Source organism: Calonectris borealis, chromosome 10, assembly GCF_964195595.1.
Source record: "Calonectris borealis chromosome 10, bCalBor7.hap1.2, whole genome shotgun sequence".
Lineage (NCBI taxonomy): Eukaryota > Metazoa > Chordata > Aves > Procellariiformes > Procellariidae > Calonectris > Calonectris borealis.
Window position 1 is genome coordinate 25,058,668 of NC_134321.1, and position 11,730 is coordinate 25,070,397.

Consider the following 11,730-nt stretch of genomic DNA (forward strand, 5'->3'; position numbering starts at 1 on the left):
GTAGCAATTATTTTGCCATTGACACACATACCTACCATGCACTGTTTAGGTGCAGCCTCACTACAGGCTGTTTAACATCCTTGAAAAATAAGACTAGCTAATACGCATTTCTAGTTACTGATCGTCAGTGAGCTCCTTCTAAACTGCATGTTTTGGCGGTGCACGTGAGCTTGTTTCCTGGCACCCCCTGAAGCTCTTCTTCAACGGGTAAGGAAAAGCCAGCGGTCACAAGCCCGTAGCAAGAGCGTATCTGGCAGCACACAACACAGTTCCTGCCTACCACCACGTGGCTCTGGCACTTCCTTCTTGGGCACTGCAAAATGAACTGAAACGATTCAGTGAGCTGGCATTTGTCTTACGCTTTGAAGGACTTCTTAGCAGGGAAATTCAAGAAACAGACCGTTATCAAGAGGAACTATACAAAGCCTTACATTGCTGAACTGACAATACAACTGACAGTTTAATATGCAAAAGCATCTTAGAAATACTGAAAAATGGATGTTGAATTATTACTACAGAAGTATCATAAGTGACACTGGAGTTATCCAATTTTAAGAAGCTTGTAAATATTTCTTTTCATTGCTGGCAAACCAGGCATTTCATCTTCCTAACAAGAAAAGCCAGCAGGCTGTTTAAGAGCTTCATCACAGGTTATGTACTTGACTCTGGCCATTACCTTTAATCAGAAATAAAGGATCAGTGCTGTAATTTCTTTCTAATACATTTTAAAAGCCTCAGATCTTAAGTTGGAACTCAAGGTCTTGTGGGTTGATGTTCAAACAAACAAACAAACGAATCACATCTTCTGTGTGCTAGGATCTACGCCGTAAGTGATGGTGTTCAGGGAGGAGTATGAAGGTGCACACAGCAACGAGTATTAAAGACACGGGAGTCAGATTCACGGCTGGTGTGAAAACAAGTAATAAAAAGAAGCCCCTGCTATGACAAAATTTCCTTTCACATGCACTTACTCAAACACCACCCAGTGTCCTGTACAATCCATATTTACACAGCTAAATATTTATATGTCACCTGATTATGAGTATTTCAAAAACTGGAAAGATATAAACAAGCAAGTGATGCTTGCAGAGGGCCAGGGTTCTTTGCAACTTCATTCTTGTCTTGTAACTTATGCCAATGAAATCCATTAAAACTTTGATGAAATAGTGTAAACTTTAAAAAAAAAAACAACAAGCAAACCAAACACCACAGTTGCACTTCTAGCAACTACTGGAAATATGTTGACAAAAATGTTGTACATTGCAAAACTAAAGCATAGTTGCATAGAGCTATTTGGTGGTTATAGAACAGAAAAAAATTTTGGACATTCCAGAACTACACTTATTTTTGCTGGAGTCAACAACTAAAGCAGCCCCAAAAGGTAAAGCACATAATGTAACATCCAAATAGTTAAACGTTAAAACGTTAAAACTTTAATTTTACTTAGACTAACTTTACTTAAACTAAGAAGAGAGCACAAAAATACCAGGATTTTTTTTTTTAATTCCAAACTTTGCAAAGGAGTTTTATGCAACAAAATACTAAACCGATGATTTTGGGCTACATACACAAATACCTTGTATTAGGGATGCTATCAACACTGCTATATCTGTAATTTATACTACCATTCTGAATAAGAAAATTACTTAGAAGCTAAAAAAACCAAGGTTTTGAAGACACTGAGGGTTGCTAAGTGACAGAAATACTTATTAGAAAAATAATCCGAAGTCACCGAACAGCATGACCATAAGTAGTTAAGGGTACCTCAAGCCTAAAATTCCTCAAATAATGTACCTAAACATCCGTTTAGGGGTGCTTATGGGAAGCAGTGCAAGAAAGAGTCATAACTTCTGAAATCAAATTACAAAGAAATTACTGTTCAAAAACAACAGCCTTATTCGAATTAACACGGAGCTTAGCTGTACTATTCTTATTAGCCAGAAATGTGTTAATCAAACATCATTCCGGAATTGTATCAGATATGATACATTCATTAAATGTCACATTTGACTATAAAAGATTTACCTGTGTAACTCCTAGGAGCATGAGGTACTGTTAGTATAAAATAAGGTATGTAACATGGCTTATAGGAAACTGAAGACAGGAAGGAGGCTTCGTGGGATTTTAGCAAAAGTAACAGGATGGAATTTTTTTCCCTAACAATTTTTAATTTTTCATGAAATTTCACTTTCTTTAAAACATTTCAATGCAAATGTGGTTTTATCTTACTTATTACCAAAACAAGTATCTCAATAGCCTTTATTAGTGCATGCACACACGAGATTTAGCTAGCAACTGCATCTGTTGCCCGCAAGCACAAAGCACCACAGAATAAGCAGGCCTCCAGCACACGCAGCTTGTACTGCTGCTGCCGCTGCCATTTGTCCGAGATGCTTAAGCACTGCCATAGCCTCAGTGTGTTTTGTTTCGGGAATCTGCTACCCATACTCCCCTGAAAACACTAGATCCAGGTGCACTATTTGCTTACGTACACAGTCGAACTTGTTCCTTCCCTGTGTTGTGAATGAGTGGTTTAGAGGCTGCTTAAAGAATCACCGTCAAAGGTATTAGCAGAAAGTGACTTTAATCCACCACCACACCCTGCCATAAAACCAAGCAGTAAAAGAGCCTCGTATGAGCTATGCTTCCTTTATTAAAGGAATTGGTGTTTATTAAACACCAAGCAGGAGGTTTTGTCAGTGTACTAGGGGACTACACCTACCCAAAGGGTTACAAATAATGTATTTTTAAGGCCTGTCTTTTGCTTTTTCAATGGTTTGTGTCACTGTTTTCACTGATGTAATTGTTTATCACTGCTTTTCTCATGCTTCTGTATTGGTTAAGATGTCCGTGCCTCAGCAGCAGTGTGCATTGTACCAGAGATGCATAACGATCTTGCTGCTGTTGAGTGACCCGCCTCTGAAGGTCTGAGTCTCTGCACTGGTGTGAAATATATAAGGATGCTGCTTGCATGTCTGAGCGCTCATTTGGTTATTTCAGGCCACTTCACTGGTGGGATTCTCCCAGGAATAGCCAAACGTGGGGTTTAGTTCCCAACGTCACTTAAATTTTCCACAGTTCGACCAGCTGCCTTACGTACCTTAGTTTGTGGTGTCAATTGAAGCAGTTTGTTCACAAGCGGCGCCTACTCGATATGCCATATGAAAGGGCACTATTTTGCTTAGGAGAAGCAACGTGAACGAGGAAGCTGTATGAAACCTCCTCTCCGCTCCTCGAGGCCGGCACTGCAGGGCCACGCACGTCTGAACTCTGCCCACACGCCGTAACAGAGACCAGAGCTTCCTTTTCCTATCTAGGGGCACGTCCACATGAACGTGTCAACACGCGCCCGAGCTGGCACAGCACAAACCAGCTCTGATTTGGGAGCCATTGGCCCGCGCCACCCCAGGAGCACTGTGCTGGAGCGGAGAAGCCCTCCCGAGAGGGGCTGTTATGGCTCAGCCTCCGCAACACCAGCACTGTAAGGCGCTCGCTCCCCGGGCGGGTGCAGAGAGGGAGGACGAGTCTTCTCGTTGCCTTTGAGGCCACGGTGCTGGGGCCCGTTCATCTTGCGGTACAGGAACCACAAGTCGTGGAAGGTGTGAAGGTGTGAAGCCCAGCTTCTTACAGCTTTGCGTCTAAAGGACAGATCTTTGGTGCCCAGTAAGTAACACAGAGGTGATTTTGTGGTTAGAACAACCATACACGTCTGTCTGGTTTCACCTGGGATAGAGTTCATTTTCTTCCTGGTACCTGGTATAGTGCTGGTTTGGATTTAGTATGAGAATAATGTTGATAACACCCTGATGTTTTAGTTGTTGCTAAGTAGTGCTTATGCTAGTCAAGGACTTTTCAATCCCGTGCTCTGCCAGGTGCACAAGAAGCTGGGAGGGGGCATAGCCAGGACAGCTAACCCAACCGGCCAATGTGGTATTCCATACCATATGATGTCATGCTCAGCATATAAAGCTGGGGGAAGAAGAAGGAAGGGGGAACGTTTGAAGTGATGGCATTTGTCTTCCCAAGTAAACGCTACGCGTGGTGGAGCCCTGCTTTCCTGGAGATGGCTGAACACCTTCCTGCCAATGGGAAGTACGGAATGAATTCCTTGGTTTGCTTTGCTTGTGTGTGCAGCTTTTGCTTTATCTATTAAACTGTCTTTATCTCAACCCACGAGTTTCCTCATTTTTACCCTCCCAATTCTCTCCCCCATCCCACTGTGGGGGGAGTGAGCAAGTGGCACTCCAGCTGGTCATTGACATAGAGGGCGACACCCCCTCCTCATCGCCCCTCCTGCCTGTCCTTCCTAAAGAGTCTGTATCCCTTCATCCCAACACTCCAATCATAGAAGCCATCCCACCACGTCTCCGTGATGCCAATGAGATCGTAGCCCTGCAGGCGCGCGCACATCTCTAACTCCTCTTGTTTATTCCCCATGCTATGTGCGTTTGCATAGAGGCATTCAAGGTGGGCCTCCGATGAAGCTGTCTTACTGGCTGGGGTTCCTTTGTGCCGCTCTTCAGGCGCTCTCCTGCTGACCTGTGATCCTTCTCCAGGGTCTCTGGGCATCTATTGCTGGCACTGGCATCAAACTGGTAGGAGTGGGATGGATTGAGGCTCCTCTCCCACGGCAACTTTGGTTTAAAGCCCTCTTCACCAGCTTGGCAAGCCTATGACCGAAGATGCTCTTCCCCTTCTCTCACAGACGGACCCCATCAGCCCCCAGAAGACCAGGTTTCTCAAAGCGAGTCCCATGGTCTAAGTGGCCGAAGCCCTGGCTGTCGCATCAGTCCCGTAACCATTTGTTGACTCGCCAGGTTTGACTGGCCCTTTCAGACCCCTTTCCTTTGACCGGCAGGACTGATGAAAAAACTACCTGCGCTCCAGAGTCCCTTACCATCGCTCCCAGGGCTCTGTAATCCTTCTTGATACTCCTCAGACCGCTCCTGGCTGTATCACTGGTGCCCACGTGAAACAGCAGCAGCGGACAATAGTCAGTGGACTGTACGAGGCTTGGTAGCCTCTCGGTGACATCCCTGATACGAGCCCCTCGTAAGCAGCACACCTCTCTAGAGAGTCCGTCCGGTCGGCAAATGGGCGCCTCCGTACCTCTCAGAAGAGAGTCGCCTACTACTACCACCCGTCGCCTTCTCTGAGTTGCGCTGGTTGTTACATGGGAAACAGATCGGCTGCCTTACTCAGCTCCAGCGTCTCTCCTGGTGTGATGGGACTTTCCTCTTCAGCCTGCAGAGCGGTGAAGCGGTTCTGCAAGGGCACCTCAGGCTTCAGGGGGAGCTTGTTTCTTCTACTCAGCTGCTCAGCTGCTCCCCCCACACTTCCAACTTGTGGGAAATTTATTAGCTCCAGGACTTCTAACTTCTGCCAGGCTGAACCTGATCAAAGCGTTAGAATAACTGCTGGAGAGAGCGGATGCACAGATAGTGCCATTGCATACGTCTCATTACCTGCCATAATAAAACCTCCTCAGCATCTCATTTCTTCTCCTGTTTCCTCCTCCCAGCTTACCCTCGGTTGCACCGAGAGATTTTTCGCTTCTGATTTACACCCTGGGCAATACCGCCCTGCGCAGACCCGGCATCACACGGCATCTTTTGTTCTCAAAGAGAAGGAAAGCATAAGGATAGCGCTTCCGTAGCCTCCCTTTCCCTTGCAGGTTACCATAACCTGCTCTAAAACGGATCACACCAAACGAAGGCGAAGGACGGCCCCTGGCTCACCTTCCGCACCGGCTGATGTGAGGCTTTAAAGCCACCCTGATGTGCAGAGCAGCGGTAAAGGGGAAACTGGTAGAGGAGCCAGGTTTTGGACTACCCAACAAATCCCGCGATTTCCGGGCAGTAACCTACAGGCAGGCCACCGAGTGCAGCTGTCAGGCAAGCAAAGGGCCTGACGGGCACGTAAGGGAGATGTGCAGGGAGGTGAGCAGGCAAGCAAGGAGCGCTCCTCACCCAGCTTCAGGCCTTCTGCTAATAAACCCTCTGTGAGAAAGTGAGAGGACTGGGCTTTGCCTAGGGCAACGACAGTAGCTGGAGCAGACCCATCTGGCGTTTCTGCTCAGGTATTCAACAAAATATGCTCCTATACGCACCACAGTCTTGCGTAACTGATGAAAGGACCCAAAAGCCAGGTGGAAACCCAAGTCCTTTGCTTACTGCTGGTAAGGTCTGTAACTTCTGCCTATCTGCTTAGTAACTCCAGCCGCTGCTTGGAAATCAGCCATGTACTGACACGGAATTCTATTATCAGAAGAAAACTCTCTAATCTATCGAAAAAAATTACAGAAGTAGGAACATCACCACCGACATACAGAGATGGTGACTGAAGCCCCAAGGCAATTTTGTAAATATCGCTGTTATGCCTCTTCCCGTCCTCCCGCCGGCGCCTGTTCTCTTTGTTACCGGACAGCTGGGCTTCTGACAGCGCGAAGGTTAAACACCTGACTTGAAAAGTCCCCATACATCCATTTAACATACCCTGGACAGAAAATCAGTGGGTGTTGAATACATTGATGGGGGATTAGCAGACCTCTAAGTATCATTTCCCTCATCTTCTCCCAGGTTCTGAGCAAACTATGCCAGTGCTGCCTTCCTTTAGAGTAACAATTTTTAAGATGACAATAGTATTTAAAACCTGTGCTTACAAGGCCACCCAAGTCTGCACAATCATACATATATACACAAGCAGTCACACTGCATGTTGACAGGCAATCTTAACTCTGGCGGTCCCCCAGTTTAAGAATCACATATATGCATGTGTATCTAAACATACATGCACACACTTTAATGATAATGAAGACCTCATGATACCATTTAGAGCATTCTTTTGAAAATTACACTGCATCTGTCCTTTTTTTAAATAGAAATGCCAGGGCTTTAGATATATGACATACTTATATAATTACAAGCATATAAAAACAGTACACGTATTTCCCATAATTAAGCAACTACTGAATCTCTTCACTGACAATAAATACCTCAACAGTTACCTGAGTACCCCCCACCAATACCAAGTCTAATGCAACATAACTAAAAAACCTCCACTGAAGAGGAAAGCAGCTTACCAATTCTGCAATTAATTTGTGAGCTTTTCTTATTGAGCCTGTCACACCACCGCCTAGCATGTTCCGTTAACCTCCCAAACACTGGTTTGAGCGAGAAACTGTTCTCAAGCATAAGCATGGAAATCCAACCATAGGTTGTCCCATAGGCATGCAAAGATGAACATCTTATGTCTCCGCTGTCCACGCTCCTGAGGAGTAAGTACGGGCTAATTTCTGGCCCATCGTGATTCTAACAACAGCCAACAAATCCCTCAACTAGTTTTGTTCGGACTGTATTGATGACAGTTATTTTGCTCTACATTTTGGAGGAAAGCAGATTACACAGCTTGCCTCTCTGATGTGGAGGGCCGGGTTTCAAAAGAATGCTGCAAGTCCAAAAGAGCACAGCATAATACAGCTTATACATTACAAGTAAACATTACATCACAAGCCATATTGCATGGTTCTATCGGAAAAAAAGGGGTTTATGCAGGTGCATGGGAAGGGGGTCTTTTGCTCAAAAAAAAGAAATCCTGATTAAAAAAAGTTCACATACTAAAACAATCACACAACATCCTTTTTGATTTGTCTCTAAACCCATATGTAGATTTTATTCCTTCACTGCCATCTGAAATCATACTACCTGAGGCACTTTTCATGTAAAACCAAGAAAGCTCAACTCAGAAGGCAAAGACCCTTCTTAATGGAACTGAGCGTCTGTGACTACAATACACCTTCCCCCTCATTTAAACATAACAGCATAATAAAAGCAGTTTTTAAATTCCAAGCGGGGAGATTCAAAGTTTGAAAACTACAGGACATTCTCATTTTAGCACAAAATAATCAATTTCTTTTCACTTCTCTGCCAGCCTTACCCTAGCGTTTCTTATTTTTCATGCTGCAGCACAGAAAGCCAGTACCCACATCTGCACAAAGGTTTCCACTGCTCAAACCAGCCTGCAAAGCATTCAGGAGTCCTGGCTCAATCTTGGCAGTACAGGAGCAATCCACCTCAAATGCACTACACATTTTGCATTTGGGGGTATCACATATAGAGAGTTAATTATTGCTTTTCCTCCCAATAACAACAAAAAAGAAAAAAGAAACCCTCCGTGCTTCCACGGCTCTTCTTTCCAGGCTAGAGGTTTATGGCAGTGACTACCTATTTTATCCAAAGTACAAGCCACCTTTCGAACAATTTTCAAAGCTGGCCCAAAAAATAGATCATAAGTTATAATCCATCTAAAGAAAGACCAGAGGTCTCTGTGCTACTGGAGATATGCAGGAACACTTTTATTTACTAGTCTCCTTCATAAAAACAAAATGTTTGTGATGGCAAATGAACTACAAACTTATTTTTAGACACAAAGTCTTGGTCAATAAGAATATCCTACAATACTTTGACTGCTTGTTAGAACTTGCATGGTTTCAGAATGCACACATGCAACGCTACAGGCTTGGTGCAACGCTACAGGCTTGGGGAAGAGTGGCTGGAAAGCTGCCCAGAGGAAAAGGACCTGGGGGTGCTGACTGACAGGCGGCTGAACATGAGCCGGCAGTGTGCCCAGGTGGCCAAGACGGCCAACGGCATCCTGGCCTGTATCAGAACTAGTGTGGCCAGCAGGAGCAGGGAGGTGATCGTGCCCCTGTACTCGGCACTGGTGAGGCTGCACCTCGAATCCTGTGTTCAGTTCTGGGCCCCTCACAACAAGAAGGACATGGAGGTGCTGGAGCGTGTCCAGAGAAGGGCAATGAAGCTGGAGAAGGGCCTGGAGCACAAGTCTGATGGGGAGCGGCTGAGGGAACTGGGGGTGTTCAGCCTGGAGAAGAGGAGGCTGAGGGGAGACCTCATTGCGCTCTACAACTACCTGAAAGGAGGTTGTAGCGAGGTGGGGGTTGGTCTCTTCTCCCAAGTAAGAAGCGATAGGACGAGAGGAAATGGCCTCAAGTTGCGCCAAGGGAGGTTTAGATTGGACATTAGGAGAAATTTCTTTACTGAAAGAGTGGTCAGGCCTTGGAACAGGCTGCCCAGGGAAGTGGTTGAGTCTCCATCCCTGGAAGTATTTAAAAGACGTGTAGATGAGGCGCTTAGGGACATGGTGTAGTGGGCATGGTGTGTTGGGTTGACGGTTGGACTCGATGATCTTAGAGGTCTTTTCCAACCTTAATGATTCTATGATTCTATGATTCTATGATTCATAATGACACTGACTGTATGGAAATGATCAGGCATTTATTTTGCTATTAGTGCCAAGGCCACAGTTGTGTGAGGCATTACACAAGCATATGAAATCCTTGCCCAAAAGAGTTTGCAAACCACCTGTTTGTTAACACAGTCACTGTATTTCAACCTTTCCACCTGAGACAATATCCTCTCAGGGGGCAGACTTGCCTGGTCCAATCAAATATTCAGTCAGCAGAGTTAATACTGAACCCATATAAAAACTGGGCCAAACATCTACGTTCACGGTTGGGATACAGGACTCCTATCACAGGGCTCACACTTCAGTCCCACCTGAGGTATGTATCTTATATGTCATTTCTCACTGGTCAAACATTCCTCTTCAGAGCTCTCTTTAACTGAGGGCTCGCAGTAAGGGAGAGAAGAGGGTTCCTTACCTCTTGTGCAGGGCATGTTCCGTTGCTAGAAGCAGCCTACTCAGGCCTCCCATTTGTGTAGGATCTGTTAAAAGAGTAACACCAAGTCTTAAGTTTATTCATTTGCTTGTTTAAAGAACCGACCATGTGCAGCGTTAAACCCCCAGAAGACTACTTGCCACAGACGCTCTAAGCAAGCTGCCATAAAAGGCGGTTCAAGAGACTCACAAATAACCATTTCTGTACCCTCTCGGAGAGGCTTTCAAAGCTCTTTGAAGGATTTAATTGGATTTGTCTGCTTAACACCCCATTGCGTGGATTTACAATTTTACTGCCAAAGGTTTTATGTACTACAGAGATGGGTATCTTTAAAACAGCAACTGTAATGATCTCATGCATAAATATACACAAAGATGCTTTGATATCACGCATCTTTATAACTCAATGGATGCTCCTACCAACGGAGTGGTTCCCTTCCGTAGCCACTGAACAAGTAAAAGGACGGAAGAAAAGGACACGATCAAGCTCTGAAGCAAAATTTCTATTTTCCTTTAGCTTTAATTTAGAGCTGCAAAACAAGCAACGGGACGATATCAAGGATTTACTAAAGAGCAGGAAACTTCCAGCACTATTTTCCCTGCCCATTCCAGCAACTGCTCTGAGATAACTGGGCAGACACCGTGCAGCGGGAGCTGTGGCTGTGTGAGGTTGTCTCTACACACTGCACAAGGCTCTTACCTGCTTGTGCATAAAGCCTTCAGGCATTGGATGGTCTCTTGTCTGCATCTTGTACTATGTGACCTGCGAGGAAGAAAATCAGCGAGCTGACAAACTTATGGAACAAGACACCTCCTCTCTTTCCTCCAGAGCTCTTAGGTAAGGCGATGATGAGGCCCTCAGCACCCACAATCACACCAGATTCCACCTTAATGGACTTTCAAAAGACGGTACGATAGGTTGTTTATGCAGGAAACCACCAGACTGAATTCCAATACAGCCAATATTCACACTGCTATCAATCGCCCCCCCTACTCACAAGAATCCCTCGGCTCAATCCCAAACACCTCCTCCCACCATCTCCATCTCAGAAGAGATCTTTAAGCCCCCAAGCAAACCACTGCCTCATCGCATCGTGAGCAACCTGCCCTGATCCTCTTTCTTCTTCCCTCCCGCCCTGGCCATACCACCCTGAGCTGGTATTTTGCTCCCTCCTCACACAACCAGACCACATACAGACACAGCACTAATCCTGCGTTTGAAAATGTCTGCGGTCACCAGGGACCAGTCTTCCCCAGCCTCACCACTGTGTCGTGGTGAGCATCACTGAGGTAGCCGTCATCCATTCTCCTTACACCCTGGGACCAGGACGGCCACCCCGCTGGACACACTGGGAGAACAATCACGTGGAGAGGAAAGGGGTTGCCACTGGACCGTGAAAAAGCCCAGGGCTGAACCAGGTTCTCCAGGCGCTACAGTTCTTGGCCTGACCCCAGGAGTAACCAGTCCTGAGGAGCCACGGGGCAAACTGCAAATACTATCTGTTGGTCAGTTATTGCAGTATGTTCGGTATGATTATACCCGTCAAATTCAAACTCAGTAGGAAGAGGAAGAACACAGGAAGGTTAAGAACACTTGAAACACAGATGGACGCAGAGCTCCATGTCTGTGGGGCTGCGCCAGGAGAGCCAGGAAGAGCGTGGAGCAGCAACGAGCCTTGTGGCTTTCTGGACACTATGACAGACACTCAGCAATGATGCCCACGCGATCAGCTGCTCACCCTGCAGCACCTTTTCCTCCTGGAGCCTTTTCAGGTCTCCAGCAGAGTGGCGAGGCCATCAGGACCGAAGCTCTGCACCCAGCTGTCAGGAACAGACAAAATCATCAGCACACACAAAAACCCCACGCACTTTTGCACGGCCTCCACCCTTCCTCACCTCTACTCAGCCATAGCGCAGTTCCCAAGGTCAAAGCTCCCAGTTTCTCATTGATAGCCCTGGTTTTGTCCAGCGTCCCAGCCCACACCCTTCCCCACCTCACCTGATGGGGCTGCTGCTCAACCCTGCTGCTCCAAG